The following is a 23,865-nucleotide window of genomic DNA, read 5'->3' as shown; positions in this document are numbered from 1 at the left end:
CATGATCAAAGTGTTTGAATTTTCCTGTGTCCCCAAATAACACAATTCTTGATGATACATTAAAAGAGGACTGTATGTAAAGGAATAAGGATACTTCTTTATTTGGGTTTTCAGCACACTGTGGTGCTAAGCTCGCCAGAGTCCATTGAGTATATCATCTCTTTCTTCTTTTATCCTAAAAAATAACCTTCTAATCTATTGTCATGACCATACTGTGTTTATAATAAACCCAGTTTATAAATCATAATTTTATTCATTCATTCATTCAACAAGTGTCTCCTGTGCCATTACTGTGTGTCAGGTGCTGCTCAAGGCACTGAAATGCTAACACAGAATGAGACACACAGACCCCTGCCTTCATGACCCACTCTTGCAGGCATGGACACAGGTGTTCAGTGTGATCCCAGTTAGCATCTCTCGTGTGCTAGATGAGGACAGGGTTCTGGAGACATAAAAGCAATGAAGACAGGGAGCTGGGGTCACAGGCTGAAATTCTGAACAGCGATTGCAGAAGGGGCCTCCTGGGGAAGGTGGCATGAGAGCAGGGTTTAAGGAGGAAAGGGGACCAGCCGGGCAAAGGTTGGAGGAAGGAGCATCCCAGCTGAGGAGACAGCACCTGTCGAGGTCCCAAGGTAGGGCCAGCCTGGCCCTGGAAGGATCTGTGGAAACTGGAGCAGAATTAGCCAAGAGGAAAGCAGGAGGGGCTGAGGCCCAGATCACAGGAGGCTGCGTGGAGCCTGCCGGTGCTGCGGCCTCTGCTCTGAGTCAGGCGGGGAGTTATCAGAAGTGAGGAGCAGAGGCGTGACAGGAAATGACAGGGCTGTTACAGGACCACCAGAGCTGCTGTGTGGACAGGCAGCTGCGGGGGCTACCAAGAGCAGAAGCAGCAGTGATGCCAGCCTGGAGCCTGGAGGCAGCATGTGGGTCCATATCTACAACTCGTTCTACACCACACCTGCATCTCCATTGCTGTCACCTCTATCGTCACCTCCATCCAGGTAGGAGGCTGTATGTCTATATCTACAGCCCGGTCTACACCACACCCACATCTCCATCTCCATCACTATTACCACTATCATCATCTCTATCCGGCCTGGAGGCAGCATGTGTGTTCATATCTACAACCCAGTCTACACCCACACCTACCTCTCCATCACTATCACCTCTATCATCATCTCTATCTATATTAATATCTATCTATCTATCTATCTATCTATCTATCTATCTATCTATCACCTATCATCTATCCAGCTCTACCTACCTGTCATCCATCTATCCTTCTATCAAGTATCACCTATCTATAATTTATCTGTCTACTTATTCATCTATCATCTACCTACCTATCATCTATCTTCTACCTAGCTATCCAGTTCTATCTATCCATCCATGTATCTATGTATCTATCATCTATCTATTCATCTACCTATCATCTACCTATCCATATATCTACCTATCCATATATCTACCTATATATAATTTATTAGTATCTAACTATCTATCTCATTGATCATCAACCTGTTATCTACCTATCTATTCACCATCTATCTTCCTATTATCTATTCATCTATCATCTACCTATTATCTATATCTTTCTATCTATCTGTTCATCTCTCTACCTTTCATCTATCTATCTATCTATCTATCTATCTATCTATCTATCTATCTATCTATCTATCTAATCTATCTATCACCCTTTATAATCTCTTATCTATAAATTTTTAACCAGCTGCAGAGGACTCGGTGAGTTGTACCCTCCGCTCCTGGCAAATGGACATCGTGAGCACTGTGTTTGTTTCCTGATGCTGTTGTAATGACTGCAAATGTCACGGTGATTAAAACGTCACCAGCTCACACTCTCACAAAGTCTGAAATGGGTCTCCCTGGGCTGTCTGCAGCTCGTGCTCCGACCTCATGCCCACCAGCTTTGCTGCTATCAAGGTCCATATGGGCTTCTGCCTGCAGAGCCCAATGCTGGTCCTCAGTCTTCTCCCTGCTAGAGCGTTCGGCCGTCTGTGGCCCTGGGAAGAATTTCCTTGTCCTTAGACGTGATTTCCCCTTGGCTTCAGGAAGCCACCCTCTGCTTTTCCTTCTGTCCCATCAGCTGCGCTCTCTCTCAGGGCCTACTGGGCCCTCCTCTTCCCCGGACCAGAGGACCCTGAAGCACCCAGGGCCCAGGCCAGCCCTCTCACATCCACTTCCACTCCCCATCTGGGGGTCCATCTGTTCTCACGGCTTTAATGACCACCTCTCTGGCAATGACTCCCAAGTGGATATCATCAGCCTGAACCTCAGCCTAAACCCCAGACTCGCCTGTCCCCATGGCTCCCTGACGGCTCCTGGCGGAGGTCCAACGGGCATGCAGAGGGAGGGCTTTGACTGGAGGAATAAGGGCAGGAAGCCGGAGGCAGCCGGCGTGGGCAGTGCTTCCCAGGAGCTTTCCTGAGCGGGGAAGTGGAAGTGGGGCAGAAGCTGGACAGGAGAGCGAGGTCCAAGAAGGTGTGATTTTTATTTTTATTTTTGTTACTTTTATTTTAGGTTCAGGGGTACATGTGCAGGTTTGTTATATAGGTAAATTGTGTGTCAGGGGAGTTTGGTGTACAGATTATTTCATCACCCAGGTTATAAGCATAGCATCTTATACGCTTTTTTCCCATTCTCACCATCCTCCTTCCCTCCACCCAGTGTCTGCTGGTGTCTTCTTTACCTCCATATGTATTCAATGTTTAGCTCCCACTTACAAGTGAGAACATACAGTATTTGGTTTTCTGTTCCTGTGTTAGTTTGCTTAGGATAACGGCCTCCAGCTCCATCCATGTTGCTGCAGAGGACATGATCTTGTTATGTTTATGGCTGCATAGTATTCCATGGTGTATTTGTAGCACACTTTCTTTTCTTTCCACTTTTTCTTATTTTTTAGGCTGTTTCTTTTTTATCGTTTTGGGGTATAGGTGGTTTTCAGTTACATGAATGGATTCTTTAGTGGTGATTTCTCAGATGTTAGGGCACTCATCATCTGAGCAGTCGTACTGCATTTTCTTTATTCAGTCTATCATCGGTGGCATTCAGGTTGAGTCCATGTCTTTGCTATTGTGAATGGTGCTGTAATGAATATATGTGCGCATGTGTCTTTATGGTAGAACAATCTATATTGCTTGGGGATACACCCACTAATAAGATTACTGGGTCAAATGGTAATTCGGTATTAAGTTCTTTAAGAAACCACCACCCTGCTTTCCACGGTGGCTAAACTAACTTGCATTCCCACCAGCAGTGGGTAAGTGTTCCCTTTTCTCCGCAACCTCACGAGCATCTGTTATTTTTTGACTTCTTGGTAAAAGGCATTCTGACTGGAGTTAGATGGTATCTCATTGTAGTTTTAATTTGCATTTCTCTAATGACTAGTGATGTGGAGCATTTTTTCATATGCTTATTGGCCATGAGTATGTTTCTTTTGAAAAGTTTCTGTTCAATAGTTTCTCAGACCTTCCTTAACATTTGATGACGTTGACAGTTCTGAGAAGTATTAATCTGGTATGTTGCAGAATGTCCCTCTACTGGAATTTGTCTGAAGTTTTCCTCATGGTAAGACAAGAGTTATGGGTTGTGAGGAGGAAGATCATGGAGGTAAAATGTATCCATCACATTGTATCAAGGGTATATAATATCAACATGATAAATGCCTGCTGATGTTGACATTGATCATCTGTCTAAAGTAGCATTTGTCAGGTTTCTCCATTGTCAATGTGTTCCCTCTGTCCCTACTGTCTTGGGACGGATGTTAATATGATCACCCCACACTTAGGGAACAGGGAGTTAAGCTTCCCCTCCTCACTGGTGGAGTGTCTACACAATTGATGTGCAATTCTGCACAGATTTGTCTCTTCTCTATTTACTAATTTTTCTCAAATATTTATTTTGTATTTATGAACAAATATCATGGACATTTGTTTTATACTTTGGGTTTTAATCCAACACTATTTTCTTGCTCAAATTGCTCCATATTTGGACATTGGAAGCTCTCTGACCACAGGGATCACTATAGCCTTTCCCCTTTGCTTGTCTGTAACCTCCAATTCCAACAACGAGAAGCCTGGCTCCCACCATAGGCCATTTACTTCATTGTTCAATTCAAAGTATACGTATATAGTGGTATCAGAATTGTTAGCCTGTACCTTCAATAGGAAACAATTCTGCCAACAAGAATAAAGTGCTTCTCTGTAGTTAGTTTTGCCTTTAGTCTTACAAATTCCATTTATTTCTAAAGTTACGTAGGTTAGCACCTTTTCCACACCCTCTTCAGTGAGATTCCATATATGTATAATACAGTTAGATTTTCTCGTCATGGTCTACTAGTCTTTACTAGGAGCACCTGACCTCTTCGGTAAATTTTTAAAATTTTTCTTACTGTAAGGTTCACTCTCTGTGTTGCATAGCATTATGTATTTTGGCAAATGCAAGATGTCAGGCATCCCATATTACAGTATCATACAGAACAGTTTCATTACCCTAAAAATCCCTGTGCTTCCTTTATTCCTTGCCACCACCTGCCGTCCAACCCCCTCCTAAGCCCCTGACAACCACTGATCTTTTTTCTATCTCTATAGATTCACCATTTTCCAGCATGTAATATAATGGGAATAATACAGCATGTAAATATACAGCCTTTTGAGACTGGGATTTTTTTTTTTACTTAGCTATATACCTTTAAGTTTCTTCCATATATTTTCATGTCTTGATAGCTCACTTCTTTTGATTGCTGAACAATATGCCATTGTATGAATTTGCCATAGTTTGTTTACCCATTCACATATTAAAAGGTGTATGAATTACTTCCAGTTTTGGGTGATTATAAAGCTTCCCCATAAACATTTATGTCCAGGAATTTGCATGGACTTAAGTTTTAAACTCAACTGGGTCAGTATTTAGGAGCAAAATCACTTGTGTGACAAGACTATGCTTTAAAAAAAACAAAAAATAACAACAACAAAAAACTGCCAAACTGTCTTCTGAGTGGCTGACTTATGTTTCATTCTTATCAGTAATGAATGAGGGTTTGCATTCCTCTGCATCCTCCCCAGTATTTAATATTGCCAGGTTTGGGGATTTTTAAACATTCTAATAGATGTATAGTGGTATCTCGTTTTATTTTGCAATTCCCTAATGATGTCTGATGATAAGACTTTTTAAAATGTTTATTCCCCATCTGTATATTCACTTTGGTGAGGTATCTGTCCACATCTTTTGCCTGTTTTTTAATAGGGTGGTTTACTTTTGAGTTTGAGTTGAGTTTTAAAAGTTCTTTAAAAGTATCTCAGTCTGTTTCTTGTCTTTTCTTCCTGTTAACAGTATGTCGAAGAATAAAATACTTCAATTATAATGGAAAAGTGTCTTTTCATGTCCTTTACCCACCTTTTAATGGGGTTGTTTTTGCTTGTTAATTTGTTTGTTTCCATGGATTCTTGATATTAGACCTTCATCGGATGCATTGCTTGCAAATATTCTCTCCCATTCTGTAGGTTGCCTGTTTACTCTGTTGGTAGTTTATTTTGTTGTGCAGAAGCTGTTTAATTCGGTCCTATTATTTTTATTTTTTTTAAAGATTGCATAAGAGCACATCCAAAGGCTGACAGGAAAGATGGAGCAAAAAGGGAAAGCTGGGTGAGAGAGAGAGGAGAATGGTGGGAGGCAGTCGTTGAGTAGGTGAGACAGATTGGCATCCAGGCACTAATGGAAGTGTTGGAGGATTCTTGGAGTGTCGAGAAAGAAATGGGAGAAATGATTCGGTTCCCCAGATGCCCTTGGAGACTGCTCCAGAGGCAGCACCATCCATCTGCGGCTTATGGGAAGGGTGGAGTTTGTTTATGGTTTAATTAATAAAATAAATGCTGTTGTATCATCCATGGTTACCAGGAGTTGGTGAAAATATCCATCAGGCATGGTGTGCCTTCTGGGAATAAGTGCTGAGTGTTCTCCTCTCCCAGGGGATCCATCCCAAGGCCCCTGTGTATCATCTGACCCTGACCTTTGGAGGAAAACCTTGTGCCTCTTCATCCAGGAGGAGGGAGGGCGTCAAGGATTGCGAGGTGGTCTTTCTCCCATGCCATGGTACCCACCATGTCTGTAGTGGGTTAATGCCAGGTTCACTGGAAAACTCAGCTGAAACCACAAACCCCCCTCACTAGGAAATTGGGCTCCTTCTGGAATCTAGGAAAGAAGTGAGAATCCACTGATTCTACTGGTGGGGAGTCCTCTGGAAATATGGACCTGAGAACGTCCCAATCACCCAGGTGGGATGAGGCCGGGTAATCTCCGGAAGTGTTAACAACGCCTCCAAACAGACTGAATGTGAAGCGACTGAAAGCCGCTTTCTCTCCTCTTTGAGAAAAAGAAGCCAAACCATCTAAATTCCCCCATGTGATCCCATGTTTTTATACAAGAGCTCCTGGATTGATTTTTCACTTCTCCTTTCTAGCCACTCCCTGTGTCCACTACAAAACATGATCTGTACGGAGAGAAAGGTTTAGTGCAGAGGAGACACGAAATCAGGCCAGACCAGAGGCACAGAAGAGAAGCCTGAGTTCCTAACAGTTCTGTTTTGCTACAAATGCGACCTGCAAAATGGAGCCTTGTCCTTTGGGGTTCCCCCAGAGACTGATTTTAATCCGCGAGGTGTTTTCACAGGTGGCTGTCACCCGTCTGCACGGGCATTTCTGCTGGGTGCTTGGAGCTGAAAGGGCCCGTCTCCATCAGGACTGTGTTTCCACCACCTCCATCACCCTGTTTAGATTTTCCAGGGAGGCAGTGAGTGTCTCCGGCATAAAACCCGCTCGCCTTTCAGTGGTGAAGTGTCAAGGCCAGCGAGCTTTCTCTCTGCAAAATTACCGGTTACTGCTCTCACCTTCCTCCTCCGTGTGGCCCAGCGGCCCTTTCTTTTCCTCATCGGTTCAATTTCTTACCCTCTCTTCCTTTTGTAGAAATACTGAGTCTGTTTTGTGTCTTCCCAAGAGCTGTTAGACACTGAAATCTGCAGCTGAGCTGAAATCAGGTTGGAGTGCCACACCCTTTTCTAGTTGCAAAGACCCACAGGGTTAAAAGAAGGAAGAGCATTGCAAACAGGCTTCACAGAAAGGAAGCCGGGATCCCCGGACCACGAAACCTGCGCGGGCAGGGAGGCTGTGCAGAAATGTGTGTGTCCTTCTCATGTCAGAATCTTAAAAACATTTTATGAGCAAAGTTAATGGATGAGGCAAAATGTTTAATGAATAATAAAGTCGGGCCATATGCTTTTTCCAGAGAGAGAGAGGAGAGAAAGAAGTACATGTGTGCACGCACACACATACCACACACACACACACAGAGAAAGAGAGAGAGAGAGAGAAACTGCAAGGCATTCTTTGTTAACCCAACCACAATCCAATTAATGATGAAAGCATTTTAGCCTTGTTCCAGAACACAGGCGAAGATGTTTCAGATCTGTTTCTATTACCTCTTAGGGGACCTGAAAGGAAATCCCTACTCCAAAATATTTTCCAAATTAAAGTGTCTAACAATCAGCTCTGTCAACAAATGCCTTTTCCTTTCCCTGGGTTCAGTGCTGGCATATTTTCAGAGGTGGAATTTGTAGTTATGTCTATAAAGCACCGAGCGCCCCTAGGGCGAGAAGCCCTCACCGTGCCAGCCCATTTTCCTTAAGCCTGTTTTCTCCAAAGAGTTCTTAAAAGGCATTTTCCCAAATCTGGAGGTGAAAGGCCCCCAGGGCCATAATATCCATCCTCATCTTCTAAGCAAGAACACACATGGCTTATCTTGAAGATGAATTCACACAGCGAAACTTCTCTATATGTTTCTGGGTGGCTGCTCCGGATTGGTACAAATTTCCCACCCACTAAATCCAAGATTTCTGCTCTCTCTTCCACAACAAAAAGTAGAGAACATAAGCCAAAATACGCCCGACATCCCCACTCTCTGGTTATAAACAAATCCACAGTGATCCCCATCTCTTCTTTGGAACAGAATCCTTCTTCCTTCCCAAAGAGTCCTCTCTACTGGACGCTTGGTACTCATTCCTTCCTCTTAATTCTCACAGCCAGAGCTTCTCTGTAGGAGCTGAATGTGCCCCCCACCCCCTTCACTGCCCTTCCCTCCAGGCTTTCTCAAGCTATGACTCCCCTCCAGCCAGGGTGGCCCAAGCACCCTTCCCCCCACCCCGCCCTGCAAACCTGCAACAGTCTGTGTCTGGTATCCCCAGCGTTCTCTAATGGAACCGATGTCTGAAAGGTCACCTCGGACTGTCCATGGTCAAACGGCTGGGCTAACCGCCCCTCCTATCCTGTTCGACGTCCTAGGAACGTGTCACACTGCTGCCCACTCTCCTCCAGAAATTCCTCCTTCCCGGATTTCTGTGCATGGAGGACTCCTCCCTTCTCTGCTTCCTACTGACCCAGATGTTGTTGCCCTGAGTCCCCTTCTGGGTCAGCCCCTTCTTCCTTGACACACATCCTCTCCCATGGCTCTTATCACACTCTGAGCTCTAACTCTGGTGCTCCCCGAACCTGTCCCCTGAGCTGGTGGCTCGTTTCCTAAGGGCTCCCTGACACACTACCTGCTCACCTTCAAGCAGCTGCGATGAAGCGTATCTAAAATTAAACTCACTATGGCGCCTTCACACACACCTGGCTCTGGCCCTGGTGTCACTCTCCATGTCAATGACATCCTTCCACCTGCCATTCCTACCCTTCCATAACCGGTTGTCCAGTCCCATCTCTTTGAGCTCTCAGAGTTGGGTCTTCCTCTGCCTGAACTATGGCAGCAACTCCTACTCTACTCCCAGTGGCAATTTCTTCACCCTCCAGCTTATATTTTGTTTTGGAAACACGCATCAGACTCTCCAGTGATTTCCAAAGGTGTCATCTTATTTATTCCTCAAAATAACCTTTCACGGCAAGAGGACAACTTGAGCCCAGGAGTTTGAGATAAACTTGGGCAACATAGTGAAACCCTGTCTCTACAAAAATAAAAATTTAAAAATTAGCCAGGCATGGTGGGGCACACCTGCAGTCGCAGCTACTTGGGAGGCTGAGGTGGGAGGATTTCTTGAGCCTGGGAGGTGGAGGCTGCAGTGAGCTGAGATCACACCACTGCACTCCAGCCTGGGCAACAGAACAAGATGCTGCCCCCAAAAAACCAAAACAAAATATTTCAAGGTTGGTACTCATATCTTCCCATTTTACAGTGAAGACGAGGGAACAACTTGCCTAAGGTCCCATAGATAGTACTGGAAATGCCTCAGTTAACATTCACAGCATTTATTCAGCCTCATTTATTTACATCCACAGATTGTGTTTCCAGTTATACTACTCTTCCCAAAGCTGTTTATATATTGATTTAAATAAAAGGTTCTTCTTTTGGTACATGAAGCTGCGTAAATTTTACATTTGTGTTTGATATTGGCAGTTCTTTCCCTGTGCACCAGGAAACTGGGCTCATCATATATGCTCATGTGATCAAGACAAAACACCTTAAATAAATAAATAGTCTTGAGAGTCTGGAAATACACGTAGCACAGTGGTTAATTGTTCCCTCCTGCTGTGTGGGCTTTAGCTGGAATTATTACACACATGCATACCCAACGTGCACACTCACTGGCAGACATGCATGTTCACATATGCATTCACACATGAACACACACCTCACACATGCACATATATGCACATGCTTACATGCACACACATCCCACATACATATGCATGCATGCATGCATGCATACACACCCCTCTTACCTTTCCTCACTTCAAAATTTACAGCTCTATTCATTGTACGTTACATAGATTTCTTTTTTTACCATTCTCACTTGCAAAGTTGTCTATTTTTACATTCCTTCCAAGGGCATCATCTAATGATACACAATAGGGAATTATGGACTTTTTAAAAAAGCACAGCTCTAAAGTTTGTGGAATAAATGTAAATGTGTTCACTTGTATGGATTTTTCTTTGTAATATATATTTTGATACTCTTTATTATATATAGGACAGTATATAGTATAGTACAGATGCAGAAAATTGCATTAATAAAGTGTACTGCCTAGTGAAATAATATAACCAAAACTTTCATAGCTGCCATCCAAGTCAAGAATTAGGACAGTGTCAGCCCCTCCCTGCTCCCCACTCCCAGATGCTGTTCCAGGCACCACCCTGCACTCCACTTTGGAACTCACTGCCAATCTTATTTCTTGGTAATCAATCCCTGGTTTTCCTTTAGAGTTTCATCCCTCAAGTGTGCATTCTAAGCACTGTAGTTTGGTTCTGTCCACTTTAACATGTCTTGTAAGTCTCTTTTCATTGACACTGCTTTTGTCTCTTTTTTCTTTTATGCATAATTTATTTGTTGAAGATACCAGGCTGTTTGACATGCTGAGGTCCCGTGGTCAGGATTTTACAGAAAGCGTTCCCGTGGTGTAGTTTAACATGTTCCTCTGTTCTTCATCTTCCCTGTAAACTGGGAGTTGGACTGATAGACTCAATCAGATTTGGTGGGGCAGTTTCGTAGGTGCTGTGGTGTTTACCCACCAGGAAGCATATGGTGATCCATTGTCTCCCTTTTTATGATGTTAGCGGTCGTGGGTCCTCAGTGTTTAGAACCATGATCTTCCTAGTAGTGAAATGACACTGTGATTCTACTATATGTTCCTTACTAGCTGGAATAATTTCATAAAAAGGCCATTTCTTTAATCTTTTGATTTTGTAGTGATACAGTTCATATTGGACAGTTCACATACTGCAGTTATTTCTCTTATCAATTTTTGAAATAATGAGTGAGTCTAACATTCAAAGGCCAGCAATTCCATTTTTTAGCAGCAGCGTGATGAGCTTGTGGGTTTAACGTGTTCCATGTCTTTTCACTGTTGCTGTTGTTGTTTGTGGCAGTCTCTGTTCTTACATTGATATGAAGGGATACCTGAGACTGTAATTTATTTAAAAAAAAAAAAAGAGAGAGAGAGAGAGAGAGAAGTGTATTTGGCTCATGGTTCTGTGGACTATACAGGAAGCATGGTGCTGGCATCTGCTTCTGGTGAGGGCCACAGGGACCTTCAATCACGGTGGAAGGTGAAGGAAGAGTAGGTGTGTCACAGGGTGAGACAGAAAGAGCAAGGGGAGGGGAGGTGCCAGGATCTTTTATATTTTTGTTTGAGACAGAGCCTCACTCTGTTGCCCAGGCTAGAGTACAGTGGCATGATTATGGCTCAGTGCAGCCTTCAACTCCTGGGCTCAGGTGATTCTCCCACCTTGGCCACTCAAATAGCTGGGACTATAGGCATGTGCCACCATGCCCAGCTAATTATATTTTTTGTAGAGATGGGGGTCTCACTATATTGGCCAGGCTGGACATGAACTCCTGAGCTCCAGTGATCCTTCTGCCTTGGCCTCTCACAGGGTTAGGATTACAGGCATGAGCCACCGTGCCTAGCCACCAGGTTCTTTTAAACACATGGATCTTTTGTGAACTAATGGAGCGAGAACTCGCTCATCACCAAGGGGATGGCACCAAGACATTCATGAGGTATCTTTCCCCATGAACGAAACATCTCCTTCCACACCTCACCTCCAACACTGGGAATTACACTTCAAGAGAAGATTTGGAGGACACAAACTTCTAAACCGTAGCATTTTTCTTAATTTGATTTTCTCACCTTCGGGCAATGGGAGCCTCTTTCCACTGGCTCTAGAGAGTCTCTTCTTCACTCTGGAAGTCTTTGATAACATCACGATTGTATGGCATGACAGGAGGCTCCAGGCTTATCCTATATCTATTACATATCATAGATAGATAGATAGATAGATAGATAGATAGATAGATAGATAGATAAATAGATCTCCTATATCTCTTCACTCAGACCTAGGATCAGCCATTTCTCAGTAAAGTCTCATTTTGTTTATTTGTCTTTGCTCATTTTAGTTGGGGAACGGATTTCAAGATCACAGTATGGAGGCTGGCATTGCCCATGTCTGTTTGTCTCTTGTGAATTCTACACCTTTTCAGGGGACAGAGCTAAACAATATACGTTTCCATATCTAAAGCTATAACAAAAAATGTCTCCCAGGTTCTTACTCTTCCTTCCAGTTTCACTTGGGCCCTACAAGGTTTTCAACTTCATATTTTCTGTTTTATTCTGGTTTGGGTGGTCTTCCGTGCTAGCAATCCTGGTTCTCAAGACCACAGAGCTTGATAGAATCCTAGATAAAGTAGCTTCATATAATTACTCATTTGCTGCCTTCCACCACCACACGCATAGCTGTCACTGAATAACAATACCAATACTTCTTCCACTGAAAATAGTAAGAAACCAAACCAAAACAAAACATATGCAGATGTTGCCCCACCAGCTTTCCTTTTGCAGGTAGTCTTCCTCTATTCCCCTGGTAAGGGCACACAGTGATTCCACACCAAACTTTCCTTACTATGGCACCGAATTAGCCTTATCTACAAATAACCCCATGTTTAGAGCACACCATCAGTTCTTATGTCCACAGCTCTCTGGTCATTTTGGTTGTCTAAGCTCATTCTATGATAGATTCTCAGGAAGGACTCTTGAGAGCAATACTGCCTGAATTCTCACAGGTGATAACAGTGAGATAATAAAATAGTTGTTTATTATCAATAAACGTCAATAAAAGTTGATGGCAACCTTTATTCTCAAAAGTCAGTTGCGCTGGTTATAAAATCTCTGGGCAACATTTTCTTTTTATGAATTAGAAATGCTGGCATTGAAAATTTTATGACAACTTAATTTTCTTTTTTAAGTGACATCATAATTTTGATTTTATTCTTAAAATATTTTATCCTTCTTTAAAAAATCAGTATTTTTATTGACTATTTTTGTTAGTTCTTTGGGATCAAATTATTTAGGTCTGTGATGTACCCTGTTAATACAGAAATCCAGTTTATTTTTTTTTTATCTCAGAAAAGTTTTTATTGAATGTTAGTTTTTATGCTTTTCCCTTGCTTGGATTTTCTTCTTTAGAGACTTAGATTTTAGGTTTATTGGATCTGCGTTGCTTTATCTTCTAAATTTGTCACTTCTCTAAAATCTTTTTCACACTTATTCATTTCTTTTTAGCTTCAAAAATGTCCTCCTTTTCAACTTCTGTATCTATTAGGAGATTCTGTTGTGTTTATTCACCCTTGTTTTTCCTTTAGTTTACTTTTCATTACTGAAATAAAAGTGTCTTTTATTTATAATTCTTTCCTGCATTATATCATCTCATTTCTGACTTTTACTAATTCTGAGTTATATTTTTTCATCTTGCATCTTTTTTAAAAAAAAAAAAAAACAACAACATTTTCTTCAGATGGAGGCATATGTCTTTCTGGTGTGACCTCCCTCTCTGTAGGTGTGCTTTTCTGCTTCTAGCTTATTCTATGTGAACTGTGTATGGGATTATATCTCAGTTACTTCTGTCATTCTCCTCACATGGAGTTAGCTTTTTTAGGATTGGATAAGGAGGCATGTTTCCAAGCTCATCTTCTGAGGTCCACATTACAGACCTCTGATATAGGTAGGCTTCGTGTCCCCACCAAAATCTCATCTTGAATTATAATCCCCATCATTCCTGTGTCAAGGGAGAGACCAGGTGAAGGTGATCGAATCATGGGGGCAGATTCCTTCATGCTGTTCTCATGATAGTGAGTGAGTTCTCACGAGATCTAATGGTTTTATTAGGGGCTCTTTCCCCTTTGCTCAACACTTATCCTTCTTGTCACCTTGTGAAGAAAGTACCTTGCTTCCCCTTCACCTTACACCATGATTCTAAGTTTCCTGAGGTCTCCCCAGGAATGCGGAACTGTAAGCCAATTAAACCTCTTTCCTTTATAAATTACCCAGTCTAGGGCAGTTCTTTATGGCAATGTGAAAACATACTAATACAACCTCCCTCTTCTATTTTTTCATGTTGTGCTTAAAAACATGGCAGCCTACTTCTGAGATTTTTTATCTCTTGTTTTACAATATGCTTTTATCTATCTTTGTGTCCTATCCCCAGTTTAGATTCCCAGTGCAAAGCTTTGTCCTGGCAGGAAGTTCTGACTGGTGAGTTTGAGAGCCCATGGGGCCCAGTATCCTTGTCCCTTCTGAACTTGCTTGGGCCCCTTGACTCTCCAACTCTTGGAGCAAAGCCCCTCCCAGCTTCAGCTCCTGTTCTCACCTCGACAGTGCTCCAGGCTCACCAGTAAACACCTGCTGGTTCTGCTGAGACGCTCGGGCCTGGCAGGTGCCACTGCTCTCTGCTTGCTCCTGACAGGGGATGTTTCCACACAGGTATGCTGACTTCAGGTGGTTTGCTCCCTCCTCACATGTGTATTTCCCATTTGTGTTTTGAGGTTCCTGGGAGACGCCTTGTCATCAGTTTTGTTGTACGTTTTTTCATGAGTTTTCAGTTTTATTTTTGTCTCTATTTTTATGGGACAATTATGAGAGTGAATAACCATGCCATTCCCAGGTGGGGATGGGATAGACTGAGAAGACAGATGAGACAGGACAATACCTGGGAGCTCTAAGGTTTAGAGTTGAGAGGGGATGAAGATAATAAAAGAGGAAGTTGCAGTGTGAGATCAGCAGTGTGGCAGGTGCCAGGAGGGTTTGCCAGAGGGTGTGGGGATTGTGGGAAATGCTCTGAGAACTTACGAGACCGAGACGTCCCTTGGATTTGGAAATAGGAGGTCCTTGATTATATTAAGCAATTTTAGTGGGGACTGAAGCCAGGTAGAACAGAAAGCAGAGAGGAGGAAATGGTGAAGACGGGAATACAGGACACAATGGGTGACCCAGTAGTCCCATAGATAAACATAGAAAGTGACCCTTCTGGTCTTCAAGCTTGAACCTTACATTCACTTTATCTGAGTTCCTTCCTCAGGAAAGACCTTCAGGCCCTCAAAAAAACATATCAAAGAACTGAAACTCACCAGATCATCGTATCCAGAAAATGAGATGCAGGACCCCTCATTCATCATGATTGCTTCCTTGCCCCTCCCGGGTTCCTGTTTTCTTACACATTGATTCATTTTTTCACTGCTGCATAAACCCATAGTATTAGTTGATCAGGAAGATGGACTTGAGACTCATCTACCATCTTGGCTGCAGCACCCGATTAAAGCCTTCTTCCCTGGCAATACTCATCATCTCAGTGATTGGCTTTCTGTGCGGTGAGCAGCAGGACCTGGACGCAGCCCCTGGTGTTTTGGTACACTGGCTTTCATGGGGCCAGCATGGAAGGGAGGCAAGTGCCCTCCTCCCTGTAGTCCTTTTCTTCCAGGCATGTTCCACACTGTCATCCAGGTGCCTGGGGCCTTCCATGCACATACAAGGCACCAGAAGGACCAAGGCAAACCCAGAGGGAGATTTGGGGTCAAGCGAGGCTTTGTAAAATATCAGAGATCAATTCTGTCCTTCAATGTCTTGCCCAGGCTTGTTTAGATCCAGGATCAGCACCAAGACGGGGACTGGCCAGCAGCAAGCAGTGGGATTGACATTGCCCAGTCAGGTTTTGCTACACTGGGAGAATGCAGGGAGCCAACCTGCTTCTCTCTTTTGGGGAGTCAGAATGTGAAACACACAGAGCCAGTCTTCACAGGTTTGCAGACCAGGAAAAACAAGCCAATGCAAGGCATAGGGATGACCATTCAGACACATGTCTGGCTGCTGTGGTATTCTTAGCCCTGACTGTCCTCAAACTCTATTCCATTTATTTCTGTTCCAAGCAAACCAAAGTAAGCATTATAACAATAGTCAGGAAAGAAGATGGATGTAATTGCCAAAGTCACGTTTTGTGCAGTTTTACTCCTGGGATATATTTATAAGGACCCTTCTCCAAAAGATGAAACAATTTTATTCGGGTGACAAGGTTCACCTTTTAAAGCCCTCCACTGCCTATATGGACATTTGAAAATGGAAATTAAGCACCTTCCCATGTGCTGTCTGATTAACGGAGAATGACTGATCATGTCCACATGAAACGGTGAGTGCAAACAGGGAACGTTTCACAAACAGCCACTTCTTGCAACCGGAGAGTCGTTTTAATGTTATTTTTGTAGAAATGCACATTGTGCCAAGAGAACAAGACCAAGTATTCTCTTCAGAGGCTGCCCTATGGTTTTTCCTTTTAGGTGGCAAGTGGGTCCTTCAAGTCGTGGGGCTCCCATGTCACCGCAAGTGGGTCCTTCAAGTCGTGGGGTCCTGTGTTGCGAGGTGTGCTCCCAGGTCACCCTCCTGTTGTACTGACATTTTCCCAAATGCTTTGATGATGTGTTTGAGCTTCAAGCAATGCTGGGAGTGGGGTCGAGCCCACAAGCTGGCTGATCTCCTGCCCTCTGCTTCCACACCGTCTGCTTTCTCTGTGCCTGGACCTTGGCCGGCTCTCAGAGCTCCTATCTTCTGTGCCCCTCCCTGCCGGGCCAACATGTAACATCCTCATATTGTACTTGGCCAAGGACAGCGCTGTGATGTGGAATTCAGAAACGAAATCCAGGTACCGCGAGGTCAACAGACTTCTTGCCTGGCACAGCCGATGTTTCAAAGTAGCTGTTGTTTGAAGGCTCCAAGAGCTATGAAATAATCATCAGTGTAATTCCACTTTCAAAAAAAAAAAAAAAAAAAACTGCTTCATTAGCACTGGGACTGTGTTACCTTTGTTTGACAACGGTGAGGTGAGTTGTCAAACTGAGACTCGTCCTTTAATTTAATCCATTTCAAGGAGCAAAGAATAGGTTCGTAGTTGGGATGATTGTACTTCTGACGTTCCTGTTTCTAAACCTCAGGATTTAGATCTTAATCTTGAAAGCCCTGCAGACTTTAGCCAGGGCGTCTGCCCTCCGTTAAAATACAATGCGGAGTTTCTAAAATAATTGTGTAGCTATGACCATTTTTTTCCCATAAAGCATTTTCCACGTGAAGAACATCCTTTGAAGTGAGAAGCCGTGAAGATGGCTGGGGCAAAGGTGAAGCGTGTGTGACAGAAGTTTACATTCCAGGCAGAGGGTGGGTTGCAAGGCTCAGTAAAGAGTCTATTGATATTCAGTGCTTTGACCCGCTCACAATAACTGTTGGCCCTGGGGTCACCGCAGAGACACATCCCTGCATTATGTGGCAATGGAGGCAGACAGACCTGATGGGGTTTCATTTGCTCTGCTGAGGGACCAGTAGGACGTGGGCCATGTGGTCACCAGTTGCTTTTGGGGTGGGAACAGGGTGCGAGGCCCGAGGTTCAGGGAGCTCCGGGTGAAGGAATTCCTGCCCATTCCGCATCCCAAAGAGCAAACAATCCTAAAATAATTTGCCCAGAGATTTACAGCAGGATGGGTATTTTTCGAAACCTCATCCAGAAGAGAAAGGAGAAAATTAATAGCGTATCCTGAAGCTGGAATTTTAAAGGGCACAGACAGAGTAAGGGAACACCCTGCTGTTGCTATTTCTTTCTTTGTGTTTAAAAAAAAATTGCCTCTCCTGACTTTGAAAGTAGCTACTGCTTTTTTTAAAGGAAAAAAAAAAAATCAAAGCTCTACCAACCATTTCTTTTTGACAATGGAGAGTGCGTTTTCCCCTGGTACTCAACTCATTTTGAATACAGTTCTACCGGTCTTGTAGAATACACACCATGCATGGACTATTTTTATTATGGAAAAGCTAAGCAGACTCACAGCAGGGGGAGTGGGTGGGTGTGTGCTGGGGGAGGGGAGGGGGAAGAACACCACACACTTGTTTATTCCAGGAATGAAGGCGTCCTCCCTCGGAGGCCCTAAGCCTGCAATCCCATGAGCTTTGTAGTCCTCACGACCTCAGTGGGAGCCCCTCTTCTGAAACAGCACCCAAGACTGCCTATGCAGGGTGGCCCTTACTGTTTAAGTCCCTCCCACAGGCAAAAAGCAAATCCCAGGAAGGACCATGAAGGCTCACGCAGCTCCTCCCACTAAGCAGACAAAGGCCAAAACCTGCTGTTGTCGGAGTGCCCATTCCTTTCCCCCTGCCTGTCTGGTCCATGACCGTAGCCACCACTCAGGTCTTGTCTCATGGTGTTATCGGAGTACCCATTCATCCCACTGCCTGTCTGGTCCATTACTGTGGCCACCACTCAATTCTTGTCTCAATCACGTACAAAGGGTGACTGTTTAAAGAAAAAGAGGTCCTTCTGTCTACTCCTGATCAACTACCCTCTACCTGTGTGTCTCTATACAAAGACTGCATTTTTGTTATTCTTTATGTATTATTGAATATGTATTTATATTTTTTATTATAGCAAATCAGATCACTGTGTGATGGAGGGCGTGCTGAACTTTGAAGGAAGAAGGTGGGCGCGGTGGCCATTGTGTAAGGTGGACACTCACAGATGCGGGGGTGCCATCCAGACAAAAGCTTCTCATCGAGGACTTGGTCCCTTCTGAAAGGGGCACCCCCTTCTCCCTTTCTGTGTGGAGCGTAGACCACCCGCAACCCAGCTGGCCCTTGCGCGTTATCCTGGTGGTCAGCTGTTTGGCTTTCTCTCAAGGGCAGAGACTAGATAGACACTTACGCTTGTACTTGTGAGATTACAGGTATCTTCCCAAGGCATGTATGACGCCAGCTCAAGCTGCCTCCAGACATTCGTAGGCACTGACTTGGGCGCTTGCCCAGCCCCATTTCCCCACTCTTTCCCTGGCTCTTGTCTCAGCGCTCCTGCCATCTTGTCCAGCCCACTAATCACATATATTTGATCCCCAAAAGAGTAGGAATCCTGCGGGCGGATGGGACGCACCTCCATGAACAATATGTAGTCATGATCTAAGTGAACCAAGTGAAAGGAGGAAAGACTATCCCAGCCTCGAGGAAGACCAGAGGATGTTTCACAGCCGCCAAGGCCTTCAGTTCAGCCAGGCTCCGACAGGGTCAGCTCACAGAGGAGTCTGTTGAATGGGTCAGCATGACGATGGAGATGGGGAGAGCCTCCTGTCCTCCTCAACATGCACACATGCACACATACATACACAGGCACACACTGCACTCTAATACACATGCTCGTACACACACAACTCTCTCATACACATGTACATAGATGCATTCACATACACACTCACATGCACTCACAAACTCATGCACACACATGCACACACAAACTCATGCACACACTCAAAAACTCATGCACACACATGCAGACACTCAAAACTCACACGCGCACACACTCACAAACTCATGCACACACTCATAAACTCATGCACACACGCACACACAAACTCATGCACACACTGACAAACTCACGCACACGTTCACAAACCCATGCACACTCACAAACTCATACACACATGCGCACGCTCAAACTCATGCACACAATCGCACAAAGTCATGCACACACATAAACTCATGCACACACACATGCACACTCACAAACTCATACACATGCACACACTCACAAACTCATGCACACATGCACACATTCACAAACTCATGCGCACACTCACAAACTCATGCACACTCACAAACTCATGCACACACTCACAAACTCATGCACACACGCACACACAAACTCATGCACACACTGACAAACTCACACACACGTTCACAAACCCATACACACATGCGCACGCTCAAACTCATGCACACAATCGCACACACAAAGTCATGCACACACATAAACTCATGCACACACACATGCACACTCAAACTCATACACATGCACACACTCACAAACTCATGCACACACTCACACATTCACAAACTCATGCGCACACTCACAAACTCATGCACACACACAAACTCATGCACACACAAGCACACACAAACTCATACATATGCAAACACATGCACACACGTGCATACTCACCCACCTACACAAACATGTACATGCCACTCTCCCATACACACATGTGTGCACACATGCTCTCCTCCTCTTAACCACCTTCCCTCCCGAATACGTTTCACGTCTCTAATTTTAGGGCTCTGCCCCCATCACAAGCTCTTCTGGAGAGGGAAACCGCTCAGGGAGAAGGCTAAAGTCACAGTGGCATTTGACAGGCACGTTATTTGCTTTGGCCATGACTTGATTTGAGGTCTCTATCACTGACCCTCCAGTTGGGTTTCTTTCTGCCTGGAGGCTGGACCGCCCGATATCGGGAGGGAGCTCCTGGCTGTCCTCTCCTATGAGTTTACGCCGATTTTTAAATAGAAAAATGGAATCAGAGCCGACTTTTCTGAAGAGCAGCCTAATAAATTATTAAATAAAAGAGAGTCCTTCAACTCACCACCCCCATTTCCTTATCATCTGATTTTTTTTTTTTTCAAATTTCAAAAAAGAAGATTAAGGTTTTGTTTCTCTTCTTCCTCATGCTAGGGCTTTTTAAAACACCATTTAGAGTTAGGATGGCCACTGCCTCCGAGGGGCAGCCCTTGAGTGGAGGGTGGCCGCCACCGTCTTGGCTGCCTTTGTGTCCCTGGCCTCTCCCCAGAATTTCTCCTGCGTGTTCTTTTTAATTTTCCTCGTTGAAAGGAACGAGTGATCCTTGTGCTCAGATGGCGTTACTGACACCCCCAGCTGAGAATGAGTAATTATTCCCACTCCGCTGTGGCTTTGATAAGGTTCTGAGGGCTGCCTTTGGCGCAGTTGCTCAGCCTTTGTTCCGCTGAAGTTATTTTCCTCCTTAGGAAATGAAAAAAGATGGAAGATGACAACGCCATCAAGGGAACGGGGAAACACCAACAAGTTATTAACCTCTAAAAAAGCCATTAATCCCCCTGCCAAAGGAGGGAGACGCCAGGATGACGCGGGGCGCATGGCAAGCTTTGCGGCAGGTTTTCAGGAGCAAGGGAGAAAAAAGCGTCAAACACGCGGAAGTTACTTGCCTAACTCAACTTGCAGGGAGCGTGGTTACCGAGGTGGTAGAGAACAGTGGCGCCACCCCACCTGATTTTGGGGGGCTTCTGGCTTCTCTGTGGCTGCGGAGACTGCATTTCCCCACTGGAAGGCCTGGGGTTGGGCGTACCAAGGGGGCTTCTCCATCAGGGAAGGACCTGGTTCTCCTGCTGGTGGGATAAGAGGTGGGGTCTTGCAGGATGGTTTGCGGAGCAGGTGCTATGGGCTGAATTTGTCTCTCCCTAGATTCATATGTTAGAGTCTCAATACTCGGTACTTCAGAGTATGACTGTACTTGAATATAGGACTTTAAAACAGGTGATTAACTTAAAATGAGGCCTTTAGGGCGAGCCCTAATCAGATTCCAGTGATGTCTTTATAAGAGATTAGGACATACGTGTGCAGAGGAACAACCACGTGAGGATACAGGGAGGAGGCGGCATCTGCAAGCCAAGTAGAGAGGCCTCTGCAGGAACCAGCCCTGCTGACACCTTGAGCTTGGACTTCCAGCCTCCAGAACTGAGGGAGAGCACATGTCTGTTTAAGTCACATGATCTACGGCACTTTGGGATGGCCACCCAAGTTCCCTAATACAGCAGTTGACAAGAAGAATTTAGATTTAAATGTCCCTTCCACTTTAAATAATATAAAAGTCTTTTCATTTCCAAAACCCTCCTTTGAACTCTTCAACATTGGCTGTAAAATAATTGCCTATAAGCACCACATGACAACTCCTAAAATTCCAGGGAAAGAAACTTACAGGCAAATCAATTGGTGGCCAGAGGACAATGGCTGGAAGCTTCTGTTCTTAGCTCCTTACCCTTTTCCTTGTAGATTATGAGAAAGAAAACACGAAGATAAACCACGGTCAGTGAAAATGGTCCATCATTTATGTCTTGGTGGCAAATTTGGGTTTATAATATGCTAACCTAACTCCCTTCCTTGGGTCACTCCAACTCTTGCGTCTGGATGCTGAAAATGTTTTCCATGTAATTTTCCCCAGCATTCTAGCTGCATGAAGACCCACTTGTTCTTTCCCTCTGATTTCTGATTCTGCCACAGGCACTGTTAGAATTAGAGCACTGATAAGGAAAAAAACTGGGCCAGGATTTAAATTAATGCTTTTAGACAAATATCCGTTCCATCTCCAATTCTAATGCTAATTACATTTGTGGATCAAAGACCATTCGTTAAAGTTTTGCTTTTGAAAAACAGGGAGAGATTTTACTTTCTTGTTTGATATTTTTATGGGACTTGATGGGAATGGTAGGGGGTGGGTGGTGGGGGGAGACAAGAATCTAGGGAAGCCGACCTCATGCAGAGAGGGTTTGTGGGGGTGGGGTGAAGGGCAAGTTTCACAGGGTTCCCGAAGCCCTCTGGCGGCTCAGAGTCCGAAGCTCCGAGGTTGTGCCTTCAGCTCTCTCACCTGCTGCGGTGGCTGTCTTGATCACACAAGAGGACAGTCAATAAAGGGCTAAAAAAATGGGAAGAACTGATTCGTGAAAAGCCATGGAGGAAACTTAAATGCATATGACTAAATGAAAGAAGTGAGTCTGAAAGACTACATGCAGAATGATTCCAGCTAGATGACATTCTGGAAAAGGCAAAACTTTGGAGACAATAAAAAGATCAGAGGGTGCCAGGGGTGAGTGGGAGGGAGGGAGGAATGGTCGGAGTGTGGAGGAGTTTTAGGGCAGTGAAGCTCTTCTGTCTGATGCTGTAATGGTGGGTACATGTCATTATAAATTTGTCAAAACTCATAGAATATACAGCACCGACAGTAAACCCTCATGTGAACTATGGACTTTGGGCGATAATGACGTGTCACTGCAGGTTCATCAAGTGTAAGTAATGGACCCTCTGGTGGGCGATGCTGATGGTGGGGGAGGCTGTGCCTGTGTCGGGCAGCGGGGAGGATAAGAAAACTCTGTTCTGCTCAGTTTTGCTGTGAACTGCTCTTTAAAAAGTCTATTTAAAAGAGGGGGGAAAAATTGATAGAATTTTTAAAACCTAAGCCAAGTTACTTTTTGGTCTGGGACCCACATCATAGCTACACAGAACCCAAGTTGTTTGGGGAGCAGAGGAGGGAATCAAAGCAAATATGACACTGAGTTGACCCCAAGACTCCACAGAGCACGGAGGGATTAGCGGGGCAGGGAGATGGGTTTGTCAGCAGGAGGGAGCAGAATAAGAAAGGGACAGAGGGAGGGATGGAAAATGCAGTCCAGGGACAGAATCACAAAAAGCCAGTTTCTGAAATGAAGATGTAACAGCATTAAAAGCCAGGAAGAAGCTTAAACGGGGAGATGGGCAGCCTGCAGTCAGAAGACGGGTTTCCGGGAATAAATAGGAAATGCACACGCTTAAAGGCCTTCCCTCCTCTCCACCCCAGCCACCCGCCGTGAGTTTACACAGTCACACTTGTGGGCGTGCCTCTAGGTGTGGGGTGCCACAGGGGACAAACACAACTTGTGTTTGTGTGGTTGGGGTTTGTTTATATCTTTCATCCCCAATCCCCTTCTCCTGGCCTCAACACCAGCCACAAACTTACTTCTGACACATTCATTCGTTTATGGGATGAATATTCAAAGAGCTTGCCTCCTAGACAGAGACATTGAATAAGTAAACAAACTCCCAGATGAAGTTGTTCCCAGTAGTAAACCAGGGCGAGGGGGCGGGACGTGGGTTTGTTCAGAGGGGGTGTTCCTGGCAGGCTTTCTAGAGGAGGCCACGTTGGAACTGAGGCCTGGATGACAAGAGTTGGAAACCACGTAGAGATCTGGGCAGAGTATTCTAGACAAAGGTGGGGCCAAGAGTGAAAGCCCCGAGGCTGGAATGTTCCAGAAACGTACCAGAAGCCCAGCATCCGAGCCTCAGCATACAGAGCCTGAAGGTCGTGGGGTGGTTGGGGGCAGGGTGGGGGGTGGCGCTCCAGCTTCTGTGGGCTCCTGTCCTGAGTTGAGGAAACCCCTGACTTGAGCCAATGGGATGGCTGGTCAC

Source organism: Macaca fascicularis, chromosome 11, assembly GCF_037993035.2.
Source record: "Macaca fascicularis isolate 582-1 chromosome 11, T2T-MFA8v1.1".
Lineage (NCBI taxonomy): Eukaryota > Metazoa > Chordata > Mammalia > Primates > Cercopithecidae > Macaca > Macaca fascicularis.
This window is presented reverse-complemented; position numbering follows the sequence as displayed.